Raw genomic sequence first — 26,607 nt, 5'->3', positions numbered from 1 at the left:
CAAAGCACTTGTGAGGCAGCTTCTGTCCATTTTACTGAATAACGTCCTGAGGCAGAAGGGGCTTTTCAACTGGAATTTCCCTCCCTCTCTGAGGCTACTCTGGAAATTTTAATTTAAAAACTCCTCTTGGCGCTTGCACCCCGGCTCCCCAGTGCTCAGCGCTGGTGTCCGGGAAAGCTGGGAAGAGCCATGCGGTTGGAGGCCCCTGCGGCCCCTCCTGGCTCCGTTGCGTCTGCGGAGGTGGTTAGTTCTGGAGCACTTCAGTCTGCGCCGAGTGCGGACCTCACTGACTAATCGCCTCGGCGCGTAGCGGCGACCCAGCGGCTTGGGAGAGCGAAGGAGGTCACTGTGCTTTCAGCTTTCCCGGCCTGTTCCGGAGAGCCCAAGTTTGGCTTCCGCAAGAGCACCTCGGCATGCCGCCTCGTCCTTCGGTTCTTCACGTCTGCATCTCCTCCCTTTGGTCCTAAGGAAAGGTTGTCAGCAAGACTGGGGGACACATGCGCGGTCTGAAGCCAGGTAACATGACGATAATTGTTGAGCTTTCCATAGGGCCAGCCCACCATGGCAAGCTATCTATGCTCATTAGATAATTGGTCTCGTCCATTCTATGGGGGTCGTAATATTGCCACTCCCATTTAATAGTTGAGGGGGCCGAGGTACCAGGGACTGGATTTCTCTGTGGTCCTACAGCTAACCAAGTGATGGACCCTGAATTTGAAACTCGTGTCTGGCTTGAGAGTTCGCATCCCTATCCAGGCCTGTCTGCTACCTTCTCCTGTGTTTCAGGACCCAGAATGGTGCCTGGTATCTGGTAGGCTTCTCTGAATATTTGTGGAAAGAGAAGGTATCGTTCTCCTACTGTTACAGATGGTGAAGCAGCTTGCAAAGAGAACATTTCTTTCTCCAGGGCACGGAGCGAGTGAGCGGAATTGCTGAGCTAATCCCGGCCTCTCCAAAGGGAGGAGGCCAGGAAGAGGCCCAAGCCCGCGCTGGCGTGCGTCTTCCCCTCTGCGTCTCGAACGGGAAACGGTGATCACAGTGGCTCAGAGCCGCTAGCCGGTCACACCTTGCCTTCAACACCCGGGTCCTTCTGTCCCAAGCAGAGCACTGAATCTGTGACATCCGCATAGAGACAGGGCTGATTGCACTCGAGACCCGGCTCCTCGACCCTGAGGGTTCTCGGCCTGGAGGGAGGAACATGCGGATTTAGTTTTAGTTCTATCACGCTCCAGTTACTCACCACTGACTTCACACTTTCCGTTCCCTAAACGCGGGATGTCCAAGGTGCCGGAGGCCGAGAGCGCGAGCCAGGAGTGTAGGGCTGCTCGGCGGCGGCAGCGCGATCCCATTGATGATTCCAGCAGAAAGGACAAGGCCAGGAATCTGGACGCCCGGGTAGAGATTGCGGTAGCCAGCACCGGTGGAGTGGGTGGGTGAGGGGCATAGCCCTGGCACCCGTGGAGTGGAACCCGGCGATGGGGAGGGACGGGGGCTCAATGGGATAAAATGGGCTAGTGGTCGCAGGCGGGGCGTGGTTTGGATGGGATGGGGTTGAGAGGCGCAGCGAGGGATCCTGAGAAGGCCACCTGGCAGTACCGCGCAGCCAGGCCAGTGTCCCGCGCCCCCCTACCGCGCACCCCCCACCCCACTTCCCTCTCGGCAGAAGCAGCCCCAGGTGAAGCTGGCTGTAACCGGCTTCTGCCCTCGACACTGGGAGCTCTCTTTCCGCCCCGCAACAATCACCCCATTCCCCCTAACGCCAGCAATTAATGGGGGTGGGGGCAAGTACGAGATAAGTTGGTTCAAGTACGCGGGAGAGGGGACCGTGAATTTCCCACATCCTAGCAGCGCTTGACCGTGCCGGACGCTGCGTTTGCGGAGGAGCCACGTCCTGCGTGGGTCCTTGAAAAGCCCCCAACCTTCTTTCTGCCGCAGGTCCTTCTGTGAAGACGGAGCTGGTAATGTCTACCTCTTGGTGAAGCTAAAGAGGGATGAGGGCGCTTCCAAAATGAAAAAGCCCGGTGCAGTGTTAGGGCCTTGCAAGCCCCAAACTTCAGCGCGCGAGAAAATACAGTGGAGAGATTGCTTGGTTTCAGCAGATGAGGGCGAGGCCCAGAGATCTGCACTTTTACTTTTCGGGTGGTCCTGGTGCCTGTGGTTCGGGACCTCACAGCAAAGCCTAAGGCTGTAGGGCGCGTAGGCAAGCGAATGGATGGTGTCTGGCCTCTGCTCGATCAGCGTGTTCTGGGGGCCACTGTGCCATGGGCGCTGGGAACACGGCATGCCCAAGGCCTCCTCTCAGGGAGGTGATCGTTTATCTAGCTGGGCGTCAAGCCTGGAGCCAGGACTCTTCATTTAAGCCACTTTCTCCTGCGAGGCCACCACGGCAGCGAAGTCCGTAGCCCCAAGGTGCCTCCTCGTGCCCCTGCTCCCGGGACCTCTCTCGGCCTCCCAGTAGTTTTCGCATCCTTAAGCCTCGTGGCGCACGCTGTGCTAGGCCCCGGCAGCCCTGGCGCCCCCAGATCTCCCAGAGGAGAGGGAGCTGCCAGGCGCCACGGCTTCCCTGGGGCTCTGAGCGCTTTGGCGAGCGTCTTTGCAGCCACCCAATCCGGGTGCGGTCTTAGAGTGGCGACAAGGCATCTGCCAGCTTGGGGCACGGGGCGAGACGGGGGTGTGGATGGGTGGACGGCAGGCTGCTGAGTGTTGGGGGTCGAGTTCTGCCTCACTAGGACTTTGCAGCGGTTTGCCCCGGAGCACAGTAGCCTGGCTGCGGCCGACACCCGGAGGCCGCCTTCTTCTTGCGGAGAACCCCGGCGTCGCTTCCTGCCAGCCTTGGCGGGCGGGGGTCACGTCAGGCTTCCCAAGCCGGCGGGTTTGCGCCTTGCCTCGCTGCCAAGGAGAGCCACCTGCGGAGGCCTGTGGCGAGTGCCGAGCTGAACCCACACCTGGAACGTGCTTCTCCCCAGTTCCCTTCTCAAAGCCCTTTCCTTGCAGGTCTGAAATGGAGCTAGAGGCTCTGCTTCTCCCTCGGGAGGAAGGTAGGGAAGTTGTCAGGGATTCACAAGCAGACAGTGTTTGCTCGCCTTTACCTATCCAGGTGAATTATTTGCGGGGATTTCTCATTTCCTTCCCCAAAGAAAACCATGTCCTCCCATCTTTCCATCCCTTTTCCCTCCTTTAGCTTAAATGCTTATGAAAAATTAATGGAAAAACATCTTCAGTGGCCTTTGGCTTGTCCTAGAAAAACAACCCAAACCCAGAGCTCACTAGTAATAACGAAAACTTTAAAATTCAACTCTTTATTCCAGGCTTCCCTAGTTTTCAAACTGACAAACATGTTTGGATTTCAAAATATCAAACTCGGTACCTGGCTGTTATACAGAGATAACTTGGGTGAGGCATGACAAAATGTGAAATGTTAGTGCCCATAGATTTGGAACATTCCATGGGGCTTTTTCCTTTTGCTAAGCTATAGGCTTGCCGAATGATCATGCTAGAATTGAAAGTTTTGTGTTAATATATTGGCAGTTTATAGAGGAAAAAAGGTGGAATATCGAGCTCATGAAATTCAGTAAGAATACCATTAGAATTTTGCCATATTTGTCTTTCCCCCTTGGTTTCTTTTACATGAAATTCCATATAAAATATAAACCATTTATATAAGTTTGCAGTTTCACACTAACCAAAAATATAGGGAATGAAACAATTATGGAGCAAATATAGGCATATTAATTAGCCCACCTCGTACATGCACCTATATGTTCTACATGGCATTTTTCATTACTACATGAGCTGTTAAATATATAAAGTAGGTACATTTGTGGGCACATTAACACACTATGAGAACTTGAACTTGTTCATTTCCTGGCTTTTATGGGCCTGGTTGGGCTGTGTGGGCATGCTTTACACATGCTCATGTGCCCTGAACTCCCATTGACTTCTAGAGTCCCACCTCCATGGATGGAGGGAGGCAAATAGAAAATGGCAGCATTGAGTGTAAGCTGGCCAAATCTATGTTATCTGCATATGCGTAATGATAACTGCATCCCACAGTGACCCTGGCCCCAACACATAAGGAAGCTCTAGACTCCTCATGACACTGGGCCAGTGTCCCTTCCTTCACCAAGTGGTCATTTCAGGGACCACATGGCAAGTCCATCATTATACTGGAAAGGTTTTTGTTGTTGTTGTTGTTTGTTCGTTTGCCATTGGCTTGCCTGAGCTATACTCAAAACTGTGTTATAAATATGAAAACTAAATTGAGGCTGCCCTGCTCCCTTAATGCAAATGAGTTTGAAATAATTTTCACCCCCTCCTCACACAAAAAGCCATTTGTACCTTTTATGTTGGATTTCTATACTCCTTTATTCTCAATCATAAAATTGAAAATAATTGTAATAAAATAATTATATCCCTAGAAATGGATTTCTTGGTAAAGAACAGGCCTGACATAGAAATAAATACTCTTGGGTAATGATGGGTGTTGCAGTGTAAAAGAATTTATATTACCTGTATTTAAAAAAATTGCTTATGTGTTCAAGAGAACTGAAAAAAAACTGTACAAACTACTATCTCCCATATATATTTTTCACAGATTTTTGTTTTATTTTGTTTTTAGTAAATAGGAATCTAGCAAAAAAGTAGTTTGAATCTGGAATTAAAATTAAAAATAAGACTTTAGAATTCTACTTAACTGTGGACAATGTAAGAAAAAAATTAAAGTCAGCTTCAAGATGAATCTTGAAATAAACGTTAAAATACCATTTGGTTTACATGCAAGTAGCATAAAAAGAAAAACATACTTGTTTTTCAGATGGCAAAAGGCTGGGAGAAAAGTGAAAAATGCCATTTTTCATTTTTATGTTCTGCCACAGGAAGATAACCAAACATTTTGGAGGGAAAAAAATCATCATTTTTTTGTAGAAGAGTATTTTCTTGATTTTCTTGCATGATCCAGGTTTTCACCTTTTACCTGGTATGTATAGGCAGTGTATGATTAATCAATTAACATCTGAATTAAATATTGATAAGTGAGCTTTAAAAAATATATAAATGCTCGTTTTGCTCTAATTATCCTATTTAATTAAAAAAAAAAAGTCCGCTTGAATATAGAGGTAACACCTGCCATTAACTAGTGCTTGCTTCATGCTAGGCTCCATGCTTGGTGTCTTCCACATATTGTTTCATTTCCTCCTTAAGAAAGTTGTTGAGATCCTTCCCACTTAACAGATTAGGAAATTGAGCCTTAGAGAGTATAAGTGACTTGCTTAAGGTCCTGTAGATAGTAAATAGTAAGACTAGGATCAATTGACTTTGTGACCTAAATTTTAGCCACTACTCTAAACTGCATCCTTCCATTGATATGAATAGCCATGTTTCACTGAGCAGACAAATGAATTCACAGAACCTTGATATTTTATAAAAAAATGCTTACTAAATTAAAATGGTTCAAGTTGAAATGGTAGAATTGGCTATGAACTTAGACTTTGAGAAAAATGACCTGGCTTTCAAGAAGGTGGCCTTATTTGCTAGGCCTAAAATGTTTTACTTTACTGTTCTGTTTTGAAATGTTATTTTTTGGAACAAAACCAGTGGTAAGGTTTAGAAATGGAAATGCCAATATAAAGGACAAATTGCTGGAACTTTTTCAAGCTATAAACCAGAGGGAGCTCAGCTGGGAAAATTAATATGCATATCAATTTCATGTCAGACAGTTCATGACACCAATAGATTTTGTGTAGTCTCTCTATTGAAAAAATATATTTTAAAAACATTTGTTTGCTGAAAAGTGTAACTCTAAGGTTCACATTCCCTGGCTTGTGTACTGAAGATATTCAGCGTTTGAGTGTTAAGAAGAGCTGCGAATTAATCCCTGAGACAAATTCCTTCCATTTCCAAGTCTGCCAATACAGGATTTTCAGAAAGGAGAGTTGACCAAGGAAATTAAATTCCCTTTTACTATGCAGATGTCAAGAAAGAGCATACTCTTCAAAGCGAAGCTATGAAACACAAGAATTTTTTCTTCACTTTGAAATATATTTTCCTCTTGAAGTTCTTTCAAAGTTTTAGTTTCTTTATTCTTTGTTACTCTGCAGTACTGATTATTTATACCCGAGGAACATAATGTAAAGGCAATTTAAAAATTTGGCAACAATCTCTAATTCTCTACAACTGAAAAAAAAAAAGTAATTGGAATTAACATACATGCCATTGCAGGGTGGGTTTTAAATTTGGTCCTAACAGTCCCAATATTTGGAAATGGCAGAATTATTTTGCCATCGAAGATTCTTTATTGAATAGTATTTATTGAATGTGATGAATGCCTGTTAAGCAGGTTAATGTGCTGCCTTTTTAATAGGGAGCTTTTCTACTGGCTTACCTTCCATAGGCATGCATTGGAGTTGTTTTTCAGTGCCGTGAGAGCTAATGAAGGCCAATTTAGAGTAATTTTCTTGAAGATTGCTGCTCAGCCCTGTCTGACTTGTAATTCCAACCCTTATGCCAGGCTGAAAGGAGTAGCAGGAGGTTAGTAAATACAATTATATTAATATCGATGTTATTTTAGTTACTTAAAGTTCAGTTATCTTGAATGCAACCAGTCAGATTAATAGAGACCATATATATCCAATGCATATATTACACCAATAAACCTAGCATTTAAACAAACATTGAAATCAAGTGTTTGAGAAAAGGTTTCAAATTAATGTTTAGCCTGAGCTCGCCCTGAGCTAATGACTGAGGGCAAAACATCCTCTTCTATTATATTTTTTACTCTAAACTAATTTTTTACATTTATTAGTCAATGAGTCATTGGCATTTGTTATCTTAGATATGTCACTGCTATGTTTACCATACTTTTTGAAAAAGTGAGATTATCTTACTCTGTTATAGATATTATTTTCATCCACATATTCTGAGCAGTGTGTACTATTTCAGAATGGACTTTTTAACAGGAAAATCAAGTAACTTAAGTTGTAGAGAATGAACATACATAATTCAAATAGAGGCCAGTTATGTGATGTTGGCACAGTGAAAACTCAGTAGGGTTCCTTTAGCTCAGTGATTTCATTATTCAGGAGGAAAACAGAGAGAAAAGATGACTTACACATTCTCCTGTTATTTTGTAGCCTCTCAGACATTTTCAGATTTCACCTTTCATTTTAAAACAAAAATTTTCTAGACCTCTTTCCAAACTATTTAATTCACCTCTGGTAACTACAAATAAAAAATGAGGTATAAATTGCTTTTAAAAACTTAGAAAGGTATTACTAAACATATTATTGCATCAGACTTAATTGGCTATAATATATTTTATGCCTTCAGTTCTTTTGAGACAAAAATCAAAAAAATTGTCTTAGAAGCCAAAGATACAAAAGTGATTTCAAAGGCAATGATTAAAAGGTAATTTTACAAAATAAGGTTTTTGTTGTTGTTGCTCTTCCTTATTTTAAATAATGTCACCTTGTCTAAAAGAGGATAAAAAGTTCCAGGGCAGACAGTTTAAGGTTATCTACTTTGCAATCAAAACTAATGCTTAGTATTTGTAAATTCTTTTGTAATTTTTGAGCTGTAAAATGGAGATTATTCAGTTTATCAAAGACATTTTGTGGGACTTAACATACGGAAAGAAAATGGACTATGAGTGCCACATAAATTTTGACATATGAAGAGAATTACTTAACCTGTTTTGTCTCCAAGTTGCAATTTATATCAGCACATTATAATTTGTCCTTTTATATGAATGCCACAATTATAGAGATAATTTAAATAATATTTAAAATGAATCAATTTGAATTTTCAAAGTCACTAATTTGCATTTAGTACAATAATTTAATTTTTCATATTTGAATAATGGCAAGGTAAATCGGCATGAATTTTCTACTTTCGGACTCTTTTTCCCATTTTGTATTTTGACTTAAATACAAAACAAATGCATTCTAAAAATTAAAACTTTGAGTTTGGCATTCAAACTTTCTTTGAATATTAAGAAAAAATTAGATATTCATAAGTGTAGTGAGCATTTTTTTCTGATGCTCATTTGAAAGGAATATTGGATTAAAATTGACAGGAGTTCGAAGACATTTTATAAAAGGTGGTTCTTATAAAGCTGTGAGAACACATCCCGTCAGAGTTTCTCCTTGTCTTTGCATTTACATGGAAAATAAGGAAGTGTGTATAATTTATTACTATTAAGGAACTTTATGAATGGTCCTTCTCATATTTCCCCCTTGGAAGCTATTAGATAATCTGTTTTTGTAATACTGAGTCAAACATTTAGTTTAATATTCTTTTTCAGAACAGACCACATAATCATAGGATTATTAGACATCTCATAATTTTTAGAGGTGTCTAAAACCCATGCAGGTTTATTCCTGTGCTGAGAGTTTCCTAAAGTTACAATCTTTAATTCTTGTTCTCAAAAGCAAACAAACAAAAAAAATGTTACCCAAGATGCACATAAAACATGCATTAAAGGGGTTTCCTACTCTATGTTTTTTTATTATCCCTCTACCTTACCACCCACCAGTGTTGTGGATTTAAGAGAGTCGACATAATTGAGTAAGTAAATTACCAAAAAACCAGGCAGCTGCTGCAGACACCTAGCAATAGACTGTACCTTGGTTCTAATGTTCTCGTATTAGCACTACAACAAGCAGAAAGGGGCTCTTAATTATGCCTTGCTTTATAGGAGCACAATAAATTCCTTTTGTTGATCTTACTGCAAACTCAATGGTGGTTTTGTGCAGTGTTGAATTAAGAGATATCAAAAGTCATAGATTGAAGGATTATTCTGAGTATTTAAGGAACGTGTAAGTAGGTAGTAATGAACCCCCTACACAACCAAATCTGCTCTTCTGAATGCAAAAGTACCAGTTATTCAACATTTCAAACTGACAGCTTGTAAATGTAAATTTTATTAAATGCACAGCAATAAAAATTTGTAGGTTTCTGTCACTTTGAATTTTAGTGGCTTAAAATGAGGCCTCTAGCCTTTTAAATCACAGCAGGTAAAAGCAGAGCTCTCTAGCATTCAGCATTTAAAAACTGGAACCTTTTTAGGTTTCACTATGTGCATTTGCTCACATAATATCCTTTGCAGGATTCAAGAATGGATGTGTTATGTCACTAACAGGCCTGCATTTTCCATCACCTTTATATCACAGTTCACAAAATGTTTCTCTTACAATTCTGGGAGAGAGAGAGAGAGAAAGAGAGAGAGAGATGAAGTGGGAGAGATTTAAAATTCAATTATTTAAAATAAATGAGATAAAAAGAAAAATAAATTTTAAGAGAAATAAGAAACGGTATCATAATATTTCACAGCATGGTTTAATTTGTACATTTTAAAAAACTAGTCAAGCTCATTCTTGTGCAGATTCTGGAAAATATAAAACTGAAGTCATATAAAATAAGCATATAGTAAGAAAATATTGTGGAGGACAAAATCTTGGTTAAAATTTTATAAAGATTTCTAAAACTTAGAAAGAAAATTTAAAACATGCATGTATCAAGGCTCAGTTTATTGGCCAAAATGATAATTGATTTTTTCATTTAAGGAAAGTCCAATGCTAGATTTAAATTACGATTGTTTTCTATGTTCTAGCTTTGGTTAATAACAGGAACATTTCATTTCTATATTTTTTGTCCTACAGAGAGGTAGTTAAAAAAAATTTTTTTTTTTAATGTAAAGACTGGGTCTCACTATGTTGCCCAGAGAGAAGCAGTTTCAACTGATACCTGACAAATGTCAGAGTTTAAACATAGTAATTGAATATGCAGTTTGTCAAGTGATATTACTTTACCTTGGTGAATACTGTTGCTATAAATGACTTTTCTGATGAGACTTATGAGAAAGCATTTGGCCACCTGCAGTTGTTAAATATCCCCCTGGCACTTTTTCTAAGAGTTGAAGTATTACCCCGTGTTTTGGCCACATTCCAGTTTGGGCTAATGGCATTCGTCCTCACGAAGTTTCCTTTGCAATTTTAATTGGATTTGACCCTTTTCTTCGCTGTAAGGAGCCTTCCCTTGAAACAGTCCCATTCTGGCAGAAAGAGAGCAGACAATCATCCTTTCTTTGGCTAAATTTTTGGAGGGTATTACAGTGCATTATCAAAGTGAATTTCAACATTGTACATGAGTATTAGAGGGCTTTAGTAACTATAATTACAAGTATTATGCGATGTATGCATAGACTCTTCTTTCAAAATATTCACTTTTAAGGTACCTTAAAGGATGATGTAAAGCAACTATTTTAACTTCAGACTCAACAGCTTGTTTTTAAAATTGTGGAAACCAAAAATCCCTTATAATAATTTATACATATTTTAAAAATATGATTACCAAGATAGTAATCACGTTTTAGAAGACTAATTCTCCTTTCCTTATTAAAAGTCAAAATCCTTTCTCAGAGACCAGTGTGGATCAACTAACATCTATTTGAAGCTATTACAAGTTTAGTACTTCTTGCTGTTGCGACATCTACTGAATCGAAACTAGAGTTAAGTATAAAGGACATACTGAATAAGTTCTTAAGGTTTCCTTAGCTAACATCTTTAAATTTGAGGGACAGTCATTTCTGAGATTTTTTTTTTTTTTTTGAGACAATGTCTTACTCTGTCACCCAGGGTGGAGTGCAGTGGCATGATTACAGCTCACTGCAGCCTCGACTTTCTAGGGCTCCAACAATCCTCATTCCTCAGCCTCCTGAGTAGCTGGGACTACAGGCATGCACCACAACTCCCAGCTAATTTTTTATCTTCTTTAGAGACAGGGTTTCACCATGTTGCTCAGACTGGTATTGAACTCCTGAGCACAAGCAATCAGCCTGACTTGGCCTCCCAAAGTGCTGGGATTACAGGTGTGAGCCACTTCACCTGGCCACTTTTGAGAATATTTCTATTTCTGGTTTCTCACCTTCCTCTATCACTTCAGGTTGAATTGGCTGCCAAGGTCAACCCCTCATCTTATAAGGGTTACCAATAGTTTGGCGGACCATTGTGGAAGAGAGAGAGGTGGAGTTAAAATAGAGGAATGGTCCTTACAATCATGGCATTTCAGAGCTGAACTTTTGGATTTCACATTTAGTAACTTTACATTAATCTACTTTATATTTATTATTTTTCTCTCAAATTACATAAGTAATATGTGCCTATTAAAAATACATAAGCTGTATAAGGTAAAGTAATTTACTTTCTCCTCCCCTGCCCTGCTTTCTTTCCCAATCTTAGACAGGTTTCTTTGGTTTTTGTCCTTCCAGACAGAAATACGTTTTCGTACATAGTTTCGTGTGGTTTACTTTACACATAAATGGAATCATACCATACCTTTTAAGCAAGTTGCTTTTTTTGTGCATTGCAGTATTAAAGAGCTTTCTATAATTAATATATATAGATATATCTAATTCTTTTAAATTGGGGCATCCATACTATTAAGCACCCAACCCTCAAATTGCTGAATATTTCATTATTAGAACCATGTCTCTCAGATGCCCCTTTTTATGCATATGTGATATTACTTCTCTGGAATAAATACCTGTTGACTGTGCTGCAGTTACCTTGTTTTGTGACTGAGGCAAACAGTGTCCATAAAGATAAAGTGATCTATGTAAGGATACACAGTTTTGGCAAAGCCAGGACCAAAGCCCAGATCTCTCAACATTTAGTTTACTGAACTTTCTGTTTGATATCATGTATAGTGGCCACTCTGGTGCTTTGCCCATATTCTTCGTCTATTGTAAATGTCCTTATCCTCAGAGGTTGGGGCATCAGCTTTCAATAGCTCATGGGTGCACCCCTTACTGAGAATTGTTCATGGCTGCAGGGCCCTGTTTTGGCCAAGGTTATGCTTCCTTCCAGAGCTTCTCCCATGATAAATGATTCACTGATGCAAGAATAGAAAGATCTGGCTCCTTTGGTTCTATTTGGAACAACTTTGAAGAGCCACTCCAGCTCCAGAGCACCTTGTAGAAGGGCTGAGACCTCAGCTATAACTGTATTCAGGGACAGCTTCTCACTCTGCCCATTTGGAACTTTCTTACAAGAACGCCTCACAGGAGCACTTGCCAATAAAACTTCTGCAAATGATTCTCTGGCACAGAGTCTATTTCCAGTGTAGAGGAGAAAAAAATTTATTTTTCTACCTTTCTATGTTCTTGGCTGGGCCCTCTATAACAAAAGACAGAGTGATGAGAGAAAAACAAACAGAAGTATATTAACATGTATATTTCAAATATACATGGGAGAAAATCAGGGATGAGTAACTGAACAAGGTAGCTAAAATTTGAGCTTATATACTACTACCTTTGGCTAAAACAAAGGAAGAAGGTTTGGGGAGGCAAGTTACAGGAAGGTGACCAGGAAAACTAGAATGTGGTTTGTAATGCAGATTTAAATCGGTGCCTGAGACTCTTATCCATAAAGAAGGCACCAATTTAAAACTGCTTTACAGATTTAAGAGAGGAGTACAGAGAGGGAGACAGCCTCACAAATGGTAATTTCCTTTACAAAAGATAACTTACACTCTGTTTTCAGAGCTTTTCCTGTCTGTGTTGTTGTCGAAATAATCAACTCAAAACAATTACGCTAAAGATGCATGTTTGCGGTGCCATATTTTGGTCTCTTACACTAGAGAACACAATTCAAGACACCAGATGGTTTCCCATAGGCCTTTCTGAATGTGAATTGGAAGTGGAAAGACAGAAAAAGAAATGATGTTTCGAACTGGTGATGTCAATGGAATGAGTAATTCCTATAGAGTTTAGAGCCACCATTAAGGCTACACATCGACTTAGCCAATACTGGAAGAAAAGGTGCAGAAAGGGAATAAAGAATGAAAAGGATATGTAAAGATGAGGGAAGCTGCTTCAAATCACTTTTAAGAAGAGAGAGAATAAACATCAAATATTAATAAGTGAATAGATGGAGAAATTTTGTTCACCAGCGTACCTTTTAGGTATAGTACTATATTTAGGAATAATATAATAATAAGTGTGATGCTTTCCCATTCCCCCACCCCCACCCCATACACACACACTCAACTCTAACACATAGATGTAAGCTGACACCAAAAACACAGAGAGGGAGAATGTTTAGGATACAGACAGAGGAAACTAAAGTTCTAGCAGAAATGAGAAAGAAAGAAAAGGAAGACAGGGTAGTTGGCTGCTACACAGAATAAGACCAAACGGAGAGATCCAGGTTAGAAGGGAAGCTCAAACAACTTTTGAAGGAAGGATAGTGTAAAAGAAGATTTGTGGCCGGGTGTGGTGGTTCACACCTGTAATCCCAGCAATTTGGGAGGCCGAGGCGGGGGATCACCTGAGGTCAAGAGTTCGAAACTAGCCTGGCCAATGTGGTGAAAGCCCATCTCTACTAAAAATATAAAAATTAGCCAGGTGCAGTGGCAGGTGCCTGTAGTCCCAGCTGTCTGGGGGGCTGAGGCAGAGAATCGCTTGAATCCAAGAGGCAGAGGTTGCAGTGAGCTGACATTATGCCACTGTACTCCAGCCTGAGTGTCAGAGCGAGACTCTGTCTCTCTCTCTCAAAAAAAAAAAAAAAAAAAAAAAGATTCGTCCCCAATGGAATGAACAATTTAAACCATGTTGCCATCACTCCTTCTCAGACTACTGTTCTTCCCTATACAGGACCCTATCTAATAACCCTGCCCCCCAGCTCAAGTTGATTTGACCTGGAATGAACCCCTGAGCCAAACTGAGCCAGTCAGATTCTTTCCATCAATAATTTGGAATTGGGATTCACTCAGAGACAGATAATTCATTAAAACAGCAATTGGAGTTACAGTATTGTAAGTCTGAGAGCTGGGGCATGGCTGTCTTCCAGGATGGGACAAGGAAACAGAGAATACCAGGCTGAATAGAGAGAGTGGAATAAATTACATAAATGAAGAAAAATTAACACGAGAGGTAAAATACTCTCGGGTTTCCTTATGGATATCTGGGTCCTGCTTAAAGTCTCTTGTGAGGCTTAGCTGTATTCTTGTTCTTTGGTTTTGTAGGACATTCTTGTAGCCTGGTGACAAATTACTAACTCTATTTTTTTTTCTTTTTTTTACAGACAGGGTATCACTCTGTTGCCCAAGCTAAAGTGCAGTTACATGATAATGACTCACTGTAACCTCAAATTCCTGGGATCAAGTGATCCTTCTGCCTTGGCCTCCTGAGTAGCTGGGACTACAGATGTGTACTACCATGCCTAACTTTTAAATTTTTTGTAGAGATGGGGTCTTGCTATGTTGCTGGTCTCAAACTCCTGGCCTCAAGTGATCCTCCCACCTCAGTCTCTCAAAAGTGCTGGGATTACAGGTGTGAGCCACCGAGCTCAGCATATACTACTACTTTAATAAAGATTTTAAACTAAGGGTATTGGTATATAGGGGTTGGGTTGCAAACATTAACCCTTTGAAGAAAATGTAGAATTGGCTTAGTTGAAACGATATGAAATAGGAGTGAATAATGAGGATTTATCCTGAGTGGGCCAGGGAAATAGCTTGATTTTGTTTCACTGATTTTCACTAATGATGATCAGAACAGGAAGGAGAAAAATGCCAAGAGAAAACCATTTAGCATAATCCTATAGAGACCAATAGAGAAAATAACTGGATATGGAAACAAAAGTCCAGTGAATTTCAGGTCAAAAGTGTTCAGAAAATAAGTTGATAAAAATATCAATGTCTTCAGATGGAGAAAATATAAGGAGTAAAACATGCATTCACTGCAGTGTCTAAAAAAAGAACAAAAAGAAGTAAAGCAAAATTCACATTTTAGTGTAATTAAATATGAGAACATATAAGTGAAAAAATAAAGTGTAGAATGGTGTATACAATATTTATGTTAAAAAATGAAGGGATGGTGTATTAGTTTCCTTGGGTTGCTGTAACAAAGTAACACAAATTAAGTGACTTAAAACAATGGAAATTTGTTGTCTTACAGGTCTGGAGGTGAGAAATGCAAAATCAAGTTGTTAATAGAGCCATAATCCTTCTGGATGCTGTAGGAGAGAATCTTGCCTTGCCTCTTCCAGCTTCTGATAGCTCCTGGCATTCCTTGGCATTTGGTAGCATAACTCCAATCTCTGCCTATGATTCTAAAGACTGTCTTCCTCCTGTGTATCTGTGTTTTCTTTCACATGGTATTCTTCTCTCTCCTCTTGTTATAAGGACACTGGTTATCTAGAATTAAGGGCCCACCCACATAACTTCATCTTAACTCCATCATCAGCAAGAATCTCATTTCCAAATAGTCACAGGTACTAAAGATTAGGGCATCAACATATCTTTGTAGAGGATGCAATTCAACCTATCACAAAAGGCATGTTAATATATATTTCATTATTAAGTAGACAAATGTTTGTCTTTTTGGTTATTTAATTATTTTAGAGACAGGGTCTTGCTCTGTCTCCCAGGCTGGAGTTCAGTGGCCTGATCATAGCTCACTGCAGCCCCAAATTCCTGGGTTCAAGCAGTCCTCCCACTTGATCCTCCTGTATCAGCCTCCCAAGTAGCTGGGCCTACAGGTATGCACCAGCTAACTTTTTTAAATTATTTTTTTAGAGATAGGGGTCTCACTCACTATGTTGCTCTGGCTGGTCTCAAACTCCTGGAGCTGCAGCTGGAGCAGCCAGGATGTAGGGAACATTGTCTCAAGCCAGAACAGGGCAGGGGGGCCCTAGGCCTGGCCCAGGAAATCATTCAGTTCTCATAGACCTCAGGGCCTGTGATGAGAGGGGCTGCTGAGAAGATCTCTGAAATGCTTTTGAGGCCTTTTGCCCATTGTCTTGGCTATTGGCACTTGGCTCCTTTTTAGTTATGCAAATATTTCTAGCAAATGGTTGCTCCACATCCTGCTTAAATTTCTCTCCCAAGGAAGCTTTTACTTTCTTTGCCACATGGGTAGGCTGCAAATTCTGCAAACTTTTATGCTCTGCTTCCCATTGTATAAGTTCCAACTTTAAGTCATTTCTTTGCTCCTGCATCTGAGCATAGGTTTTTAGAAAAAGCCAGGACAGATCTTGAATGCTTTTCTACTTTTTTTTTTTTTTTTAATGTCAGATACCCTAAATTATCACTCTGACATTCAAACTTCCACAGAACCTTAGGTCTTGAATGCTTTTCTACCCCCCCCGCCCTTTTTTTTTTCTGTCAGATACCCTGAATTATCACTCTGACATTCAAACTTCCACAGAACCTTAGGGGCAGGGCACAATGCAGCCAAGTTCTTTGCTAAGGCATAACATGAGTGACCTTTGCTCCAGTTCCTAATAAGTTTCACATTTCCATTTGAGACCTCATCAGCCTGGCCTTCACTGTTCATATCACTATCAGCATTTTGGTCACAACCACTTAACCAGTCTCTAAGAAGTTTAAAACTTTACCTCATCTTCCTGTCTTCTTCTGTGCCCTCCAAGCTCTTCTAGCCTCTACCCATTACCCAGTTCCAAAGCTACTTTCATATTTTCAGGTATCTTTACAGCAATGCCCCACTCTTGGTACTAATTTCCTTTATTAGGATGTTCTTGTATTGCTGTAAAGAAATATGTGAGACTAGGTAATTTACAAGAAACGTGGTTTAATTGGCTCACAGTTCTGCAGGGTGTACAGGAAGCACAGTCCCGGAATCTCCTTCTGGGGAGGCCTCAGGAAGCTTTTACTCATGGCAGAAGGGGAACAGGAGCTTGCACATCACATGGCAAGAGCAGGAGCAAGAGAGAGTTGTACGGGGGTTGCCACACCTTTTTAAATGACCAGATCTTGTGTGAACTGATCAAGAGCTCACATATCACCAAGGGGATGGTCCAAGTCATTCATGAGGGATCCACCCCCGTGATCCAAAGTCCTCCCACCAGGCCCTACTTCCAACATTGGGGATTACAATTCAACATGAGATTTGGATGGGGACAAATATCCAAAGTATATCAGGCATTAATCCTTTCAGGAGAGTGCAGCCCTCATGACCTAAACACTTCCTATTAAGCTCCACCTCCCAACATTGTTGCATTAGGGATTAAGCTTCCGACACATGCTTTTTGGGGACACATTCAAACCATAGCATCTATATTTTGGGATTTGACATAAAAATATAAATAATGCCAATTTGCTATTTAAAATGATCACACTTAGTCACTGCAATTTAGAAGGCAGTGATTCAGAGATGTAATTGTTTAAATAAAATGGTCAGTAGGAAAGATGTGAAGGGAAATCTACAAACTCAAGGACAAATGCCAAAAAGAGGATTTTTGACAATGAAAGAAAGAGAGAAAAATAAGTATTTGTTGTAAGAACAGATTCCAGTTTGCAAAGCCAGCTGGAAGCTAAGAGAATTTGTTCCTGATAGACTACATACAGGAAAACTGGCCAGAGAGAGTTTAGCAGGGTGGTTAAGGAGGACTCTGAAGATAGACAGGACTTGGTTTGAATCTTTGCTCTGCCATTTTTATCAAGGGAACCTTAGAGAAGTTTCATCATCAACCTAAAATTCACCATTCTCATCTATAAAATGGGGATAGTACCTATTTCATAGAGTTGTTAAGACATTAAATAAGCTAATATGCATCACCTAGCAAAGTGTCTAGTCCATAAAATAAGGCCAAGTATAAATAAATAAAAGTAGAAAACTCAAAACTCCATTTTAATTCTAAACAATTGGGAAAATTAGCGTGAAATTAAAATTTTAAGATGGCTCTCGATATCCCCACACCCTAGTTTATACGCCTTGCATATGACTATGATGAGATAGTCACTCCCGGGATTAGACTCTGTTCTAAGGTACAATTGACTTAAAGAACAGATTATTCTGAATGGACCTAACCTGATCAGCTGAATCCTTAAAAGGGACTGTGCTTTTCCTAGTGAAAGATTTCAGAAACATGAGAGGGATTCAACACAGAAAAAGATTCTCTTGTTGGTTTTAAAGATGGAGGGAGCCACAGGGTAAAGGAAGCAGTTGGGAAAGTTGCCCCTAGCTGCCAGCCAGCAACAGAATGAAGCCTTCAGTTCTACATCTGCAAGGAACTGAACCTTGCCACAGCCACAGGAACTTGAAAAAGGACACTGGGCTCCAGATGGGAAGGTAGCCTAGCCATCACCTTGATTTCAGCCTTGTGAAACCCTGAGTAGAGAACCAGTTATATCGTGCAAAGACTTCTGGCCAAGAGAACAGTGAGCATAAAAATTGGTGTTGTTATAAGCCACAAAGTTTGTGGTCACTTGTTACGCACTGAAAGAAAACCAACACATTTTTGTTTTATAACTGATAGGATCTTTGGAAAAGAGTGACCAGGTCCTTTGGAATTTGGAATTTGGAGATGAATATAATGTATTTTTAACATTATTATAAAATGCTGAACTATTATCTAAATTAGTTAAATCAGTTCGCATTTCCATCAGTAGTGTATGATAGCTCCTGTTACTCTACATCCTCTTCATGATTTGGTATTGTTAGACTTTTAAATTTTTTCCCATTTGCTAGTTACAAAGTGATAACTGCTGTTTTAAATTACATTGTCTTGATTTCTAAGAAGATAAATAAATTTTTATATGTTTATTGATGATTTGAATTTCTCCCGTTTCAAAGTACCCATTCCAAATCTACTGCTCATTTGCTTATGGATATATGTCATACATTCTGGGTACAAGTAAGTCTTTTTTTAGTTTCTTATTTAGATGTAAAAATTCTATCTGCACTACAAATATTCTTCCCCACTCTGGCTTGTCTTTTCACTCTCCTTGTGGTATCTTCTGATAGACAGAAGTTCATGATTTAAAGTAGCTTTATCAATCACATTTTTATTTATAACAATGCTTATTATGTTTGACTTATGAACTATTTCTTTCTTCTGAGGTAATACAAATATTTTTCCTGTATTAGCTCCTAAAATTATATAGTTTTGCTATTTATGTTGAAGTCTTTTACTTGTTATGTGTAGGTTATGTTAGGTAAAGTGTTCAGTTTTATTTTTCTTTTATTTGATTAGCCAACTGAACCCCCTCTTAAAACAGCCTATATTAGTTAAACTTTTTGTTATGAAAATTTTCAAGTATATATAAAAGTAGCCTTGTATATCTTTTCTTAGATATATTCTTAAGTGCATGATACTTATTACACTATTGTGAAAGTTACCTTTGCCTTTTTATTTAATTTTCTACTTAGTAGCTGGTATATAGCAACTAACTGCATTGATTTTTGAGTACTGATTTTTTACCCAAGAGATTTGCTAAACCCACTTTTTAAAGTTAATAATTCATCTATAATTCTTTTGGATTTTCAGTGCACATAATTATATCAGCTTTGGATAATGAAAGTTTTATTTCTTCATTATAATTACTTCTTTTTCCAAAGTTATGTTACTAGCTAGGATTGCCAATATATCATCTTAATCTCAATGGGAATACTTCTGACATTTCACCACTAAGTATAATATTTGTTGTAGACTTTTTGTAAATTATTTTTATCAGGTTAGAGGAGTTTCTATTTCTAGTTTGCTAAAATAATTTTTAAAAAATCATGAATAGATGTTGAATTGTACTGAATTATAACTATTTCCTCCATCTATTGAGATAGTCATAATTTTTATTCTTTAATACATTACATTATTTACTTTTTTAAACTTTTGAGATGGGGTCTCACTCTGTCACCTAGGCCAGAGTACAGTGGCATGATCATAACTCGCTGTAGCCTCTACTTCCTGGTCTCAATTTATTTTCTCACCTCAGCCTCTCAAGTAGTTGGGATTATAGGCACCTGTCATTATGCCCACCTAATTTTTAAATTTTTATTTTTTATTTTTTTTGCAGATATGAGGTCTTCCTATGTTTCCCAGGGTGGTCTCAGACTCCTAGACTCAAGCAATTCTTTCACCTTGGGCTCCCAAATCTTTGGGACTATAGTCATGAGCTATCATGCCCGGCCACATTATTTAATTTTATGATGTAAATGTAAGCCAATCTTACATTCCTTTCCTTTGTCATGGTCTCACTATGTTGCCCAGGCTGCTCTGGAACTCCTGGGCTCAAGTCATCCTCCCACCTCAGCCTTCTAAATAGCTGGGACTACAGGTACCCACCACTGTGCCCAGCTATGACTTTAAACCACCTTCACTCCACTTACGCCTTTCTTTCTTGAGCTTATATGTTATTATTGTCATGTATTTTAATCCTACCCTTTCAAACACCACAGGATATTATTTTATATACTCAATGTTCACTTATTTATCCACAAAATTATCACTTTCTTTGTTCTTCACATGGGATTGGTTTTTCCATCTAAAATCTATCTTTTAAAATTTCCTTTCAAGTGAGTCTAATGGTGGTAAATAATTTTTTAGTAGCCTGAAAATTTCTTTATCTGCATTCTTGCATAACATTTTCTCTGTTTATAGAAATCTAGAATATTATAGATCCCATTTCTGAGTCTGAATTTCACTGTGGCTGTTGAGAAGTCAGCGGTTAGTATGCCACATCAATAATGATAATCCAACTTTAAGGCCCTCTCTGACTTTGAGGGTCTGCATTTTCGTAGGATGTGCCTGGGTGTGGATTTCTTAATTTTTTTTTTTCTTCAGAGACAGGGTCTCCCAGTCTGGTGTGCAGTGGTTCAATGATGGCTAACTTCAGCCTTGACCTCCAGGTCTCAAGTGATCTTCCTACCCGCTGACTTCAAGGGATCCTCCAGCTTCCCAAAGCATTCGGTTTACTGACATGAGCCATGGCGCCATACTCGGATTTTTAAAAATTTCGCTTGTTTGAGATTCACTGTGATTACTGAATAAGTAAATCAATATCTTTCATCAATTTTTGAAAAACTCTCACCCCTTATCACTACAAATATTGCATCACCCCTATTTTTTCTTTCATTGTATTCTGTAACTAAGATTGAATATTTGTTAGTCACTTTATTCTATGTGTCTTTCAACATTTATTTCATGTTTTTCTTCTCTTTTATTTTTGTGCTCCATTCTGGATACTGTCATATAGATCATCTTCTAATTAACAAATTCTTTTTTCATCTGTGTTAATTCTGTTGTGTGTGTGTGTGTGTGTTTGCTTTTTTTTTTTTTTTTAAGAGAAGGTCTCACTCTGTAACCCAGGCTGAAGTGCAGTAGTGTGATCATGACTCACTGTACCTTCAAACTCCTGGGCTTGAGTGATCCTCCCATTTCTGCCTCCCGAGTAGCTGAGACTACAGGTGTGTACCACCTCACCTGGATAATTTTCTAATTTTTTGTAGAGACGGTGTCTTGTTTTGTTTCCTAGGCTTGTGTTTTTAATTTCAATTATTTTAATTTTTGTGTTAAGAAATATTGATTTTTTAAATCTGCTACTTGCTTTTTAATAAATTCTTCCTTACAAGTATGTTCAAGCTTGTCTTTCATTTCTAAACATAATAAGCATGATTTCTTCATTGCCTGTGTTAACAATTTCATTATATTAGTCATTTTAGATGTTCATGCTGTTTGTGGTTTCAGCTAATTGTCATTTACAATGCTTTATTTCCATGTGTTCAGAGCTATCTGTGTCTGTCAACTGCCCATTTTTCTTAGAAAATTAACTGGATTCTCTGTGGCACAGACTAAAGGTGCCTTCCTCCAGAAATGATTGCTTTTATTTCTTCTGTAAGTCTAGGGGCATTAAGATTGGAGACCAACTTTAAGCTAATTGTTGGCTTGAATTTCATCAGTGATGTAAGTGTCATATGTCCTCCCTCCTAGTTTGCCTTTTAACTTTGTTTACGGTGTTTTTAAAAATTGAACTAAAGTGTTTTTTTAATTTTAACATAGGCATATGTTAAAGTATTTAAGTATTTCTAACTAAACATACCCTTCCTTCATAGTTTTGTTTGTATGTCTTAAGACTTCCTTCTCTACTCCAAGTTATATATTCTTTATTGTCATCTAAAATATTATAAAGTTTTGATTTTCTCATTTGTAAAATATTTTTATTTACACTGTGAAATAGAAACTTTATTTTTTTTCCCTCTAGATATCCATTAGTCCAAGTACCACTTACTAAATACTTAATCCTTTCCTCACTGAATTGAAATACTAAATTATCATGTATGTCTGAGTCTTTCTGGGTTTCTACTCTGTTCTACTGATGCCTTTACCTCTATGCTGTCTGCAGGCCTTCTTCTTCTTTTTCAAAATTATTTGACAACCAAAATTTGGGATCATTTTTTTCAGTACCACATTAAAACAAGATTACAATCTTAATTGCAATTGAATTTATGTGACTTTATATAGAATTGGGACTATTTTACCATAATAACTTTTTTTTTTTTTTTTTTTGTGACAAGGTCTTGCCCTGTTGCTTGGGCTGGAGAGCAGTGGTGCAATCACAGTTCACTTCAATCTCTAACTCTTGGGTTCAAATAATCCTCCTGCCTCAGCCTTCAAAGTAGCTGGGACTACAGGCATTTGCCACCATGCCCAGCTATGTCCACAATGTTTTTGAACATCTTTTGTTTCTCATTACCTTACAGTTTTTGTGTTTGTGAATGATATCGTTTTTCTTTATACTTTCTGGTTGCTTTCGCTGGTGTAGCTGGTGTTTAGAAATATCACTAATTTTTGTATGTTGATCTTGTATCCAGCAAGCTTAATGAACTCTTTTTAGGTCTACGAGTTTATTAAGAGATTTGCTTGTCTTTTCTATCATGGTGATCATATCATCACAGAGACAGTGTTGTCTTTTCCTTTGCAACGTTTCTTCCCCATATGGTGGTGAATACAGAAGATAATAGCAAGCAAACTTGCTTATTTATTCCCAATTTAGAAATGCTTCAAAAGTTTTCCCATTTAGCGTGATGTTTACAGAGGCTTTTGAGAGTTATTTTTAAAAATCAGATTAAGGAAGTTTCCTTCTATTCTTCATTTTCAAGAAGTTATTATTTTTTAAAATCATGAGTGAATACAGACTTTTGTTGAATGCACTTTAGGTCTCTGTAATTTTTTTTAATGAATAGATAGAATTTATTTCAGAAGTTATTAACTCAATGTACTAAACAACATTAATAGGAAAAATCCTCACTAAAAAAGTTTGATGACATTTAGTATTTATTTAGAATTAGGATTAGAAAGAAAATGTTTTAATGTTGAAAACTTTCCCTCTGATAGTGAGATGATACAAGGATGCCCAACATTTATACAGCACTGTTCTATAGTTATTATTGGTCCCTGTAATATTGAGTTAAATTCATTTGTCTTTTCAAGAAGACCTGAAGTCATTTACACCCATAGTTTCAGTTTTATTTATTGCTTTTTTTTTTTTTTTTTTTTTTTGAGACTGAGTTTTGCTCTGTTGCCCAGGCTGGAGTGAAGTGGCGTGATCTCGGCTCACTGCAACCTCCATCTCCCGGGTTCAAGCAATTCTCCCACCTCAGCCTCCAGAGTAGCTGGGATTACAGGTGCCCACCACCACGCCCGGCTAATTTTTGTGAAATTAGTAGAGACAGGGTTTCACTATGCTGGCCAGGCTGGTCTTGAACTCTTGACCTCAGGCAATCAACCCACCTCAGCCTCCCAAAGTGCTGCGATTACAGGCGTGAGCCACCGCGCCCGGATATTTACTGCTTTAATCTTCTGATTCACTATGATTTGCATCTTGAATTGTTTTTATACTTTCTCTATTTAATCTTTTATGTTCATAGTAGAGGAGATTGCCTCAAATCAAAAGCTTCTATAAGCTTTTAACTAAAAATCTGATAGGCATATTGTGTTGAATTAGGACCCAACCCCACAAAGATATACTCATGTTCTAACCTCTGGAACCTATGAATGTGATCTTATTTGAAAATGCGTCTTTGCAGAAGTGATTCAGTTAAGAATCTCAAGATGAGATCATCCTATATTATCTAGGTGGGCTGTAAATCCAACAAGTGTCCTTCTAAGAGACACACAAAGGAAGAACATAGGGCAGATGGAGGAGAAGGTCAAGTGCAGATGGAGACAGAGACTGGAATGATGTAGCCACAAGCCAAGGGGTGCTTTCCCCTAGAGCCTTCGACAGCTTGATTTGGGACTTACTACCTCCAGAACTGTAAGAGAATTGATTTCTGTTGTTTTAAGCCACTCCATTTGTGGTAATTTGTTGTGGCAGCCTTACGAAAGCCTAGTGAAGTTGGCATTCCTTATTCTGATTATTGATTCTTTTTCTATTTTACATGTTGTAAACCTCTTCTATAGTCTGTCATCCTTTAACTTTGCATAGGGGTGATTGTCATCTCTTTTCATACAATAAGAGTCTCATTGCCTTCTAAAACATCTCTTTTTTTTCTGGAATGATTTGAATTCTTTTTCTGAAATTAAGGTAAAGGAGGACACATAGTGATCTCATGGAAGGGTATGTTTAGTTAGAAATACTTAAAGTAGAGAAGTTAACATCGTCTCTGCATAAACACAAATCAACTTCATATTTGACCTAACATTATTGACAGTATTAAATGAGGAAGGACTGAGCCCATTCACGTGGAACACGAACAGGACATTTTTATTATCCTAGCAGAATCAGGGAGGGAAAATAAGTCTGTAAGATTTATGGAAAGGTATCTGAAAATCTATACAATCAGGTAGTCCTCAGGTGAAAAATTCTGTATATGTTCCTCTGTGTGTTTTAAAGAGCCGTTTCATTTCTAATATTTAAGATGTGACTTTTCCTAACTCTTAGTATGATATATAACTTGGTATTTATAAATATTTTCCTTTATACCTTTTACCTGCGAAATATCAAATAATGTGGCTCCACTGTTAATAGATAACTATTTAGTAACTGAAAAATTAAGTATATTATCGAATAAATAGAAAATCATTTTCAAGGTTTCTAGGATGGGTTTTAAATTGCCAGTACACTCTGAAGGCATGAATCTCCCCTGCGTGGGTCACCAGTCAAGGACCTGCACGTGCATTCACATCATTAAGTATTTTTCTCATTAACTAAGAAGAATATTGATCTTTGGGTGAGGGCTTTGGAGAGGAGAAGCAGGAGTCTTGTAGCTTACTGTGTCATACAGTGGAGCTCTGAGATAGGTATTTTTCCCTTCAGTACTTCAGCCGTGACCTGAACTACTGGAGTTCAGCTTCAACATAATTGCAGCACAGCAAGGAGTCCCTTCTGGAAACCAGCTGGTTGATCAGGGATTCATTTATCAGGGGGATTATGACTCCAAACATTTTTCTAGACTGTTGTGGCCATTTAAAGGGGGAAAAAAAGAGGAGTCTGGGGAACTAATTAGGAAGGAGTGGCTCCCCTCAGAGTCTTGACCTTAACCCTACTGAGAAAGTATGGGATTTACTTTACCTAAGTAAGGAAAGAACATAAATAGTTGGCAAAAATGCTTTGTGGTATGACTTCCAGCAAGTAATGAATTGGCCTGATACAGAGAGAAACATACACACACACATACACACACGTGCATGCACGTACACACCTATAAGAAAAACAACAAATGCTTTAAAATTGCAATTAAATGTATCATTATGACATATGTTATTATTTTGTATTTTCCTGGTTACAAGAAAAATAGATTAATTTATGATTAGCATATAGAGGATTTAATCTGTGACTAGCATATACAGGATATAACCTAAAAACTTTTTTTTCACATTTTGGTAGGTTATGGAATGTTAATACAATGAATTCAGGTGTCACTTTCTATTATTCTGCTTAGAATATTGTGTTTTGCTTATGTGCATTTAATGTCTTTCATTAATTCTAGAAAATCCTCAGTCTTTACATTTCAGCATATTACCTCTTCCATATCCTTTCTCTCTTCTCTTTCTTCAACTGTAGTTGCATGTTACACCTTCCCAGGTTATTCTCCATGTTTTTCAATCTCTCTCCCATTTTTAAAAAATATCCTGATACATCTGTGGTACATTCTGGGTAATTTCATCATATTTATTTTCCAGTTACTGAGCTGTTTCAAATGTACTACTTAATCCAGTCACTAAGATTTTAATTTCAATGATTATAACTTTCATTTCTAAAAGTTTCATTTAAAACAGCAACAGAGGTTTAGTTTGAAAAAGTTTTTGGTTTAGTGTTGAGAAGAACTTAGAGCTTGTATACAGTTTGCAGAATTGCAAAAACTTCAGAAACTTGGCTTTTATTGACAGCATTGTGCTGTCCTCTCCCTTGCATTTCTTTAAAATACTAGTATTTTGATCTTCATAATACCCTTGTGAAGTGTTTACTCTTACTTCTATTTTATGGGTAACAAAACTGAGGCTAAGAAGGCTACCCAAGGCCTATAAATTAGTAATAAGTAGAGCTGAAATTAAATTCATGTTTTATTTCTCTCCTTATAGCCATATTTTTTCTTATTTAAGTATATATTGTTAAATAGTTGTCATGAATATACCATGGAGTAGTGGAGGGTCAAGTAACTAGGGAAAGATGTGCTAAATCCATTATATAAAAATTAAGATTTTTTTTTGGAAAAAGCTAAGTAGGCTTAGCCCAGGATAACTCAAAATATTTCAGTTTCAAAGTAATTTCTTTTTCCTACTTATTTTGTTCATGTCTATGAATTTCCTCACTTCTTGCTTTATTTTTTCTATATTTGTATCCCTTCTTTTGGGGTCTTATATTCTGTAAAGT

The 26,607-nt window shown here is 38.4% G+C and overlaps 1 long non-coding RNA gene across 4 annotated transcripts in view; it reads right to left on the bottom strand.

Moving 5' to 3' along the window:
• LOC104005987 (uncharacterized) overlaps positions 1 to 26,607 on the bottom strand; it is a 42,812-nt gene that overhangs the window by 2,094 nt on the left and 14,111 nt on the right. For all 4 annotated transcript variants that reach the window (XR_010156471.1, XR_010156472.1, XR_010156470.1 and 1 more), the window contains 2 exons: positions 9,920 to 10,045; positions 6,380 to 6,506 (listed from right to left, as the gene is read on the bottom strand). This is a non-coding gene — a long non-coding RNA (uncharacterized LOC104005987). The remainder of the gene's footprint in view (positions 1 to 6,379; positions 6,507 to 9,919; positions 10,046 to 26,607) is intronic.

Source organism: Pan troglodytes, chromosome 3 (genome assembly GCF_028858775.2).
Source record: "Pan troglodytes isolate AG18354 chromosome 3, NHGRI_mPanTro3-v2.0_pri, whole genome shotgun sequence".
Classification (NCBI taxonomy): Eukaryota; Metazoa; Chordata; class Mammalia; order Primates; family Hominidae; genus Pan; species Pan troglodytes.
This window is presented reverse-complemented; position numbering and strand designations above follow the sequence as displayed.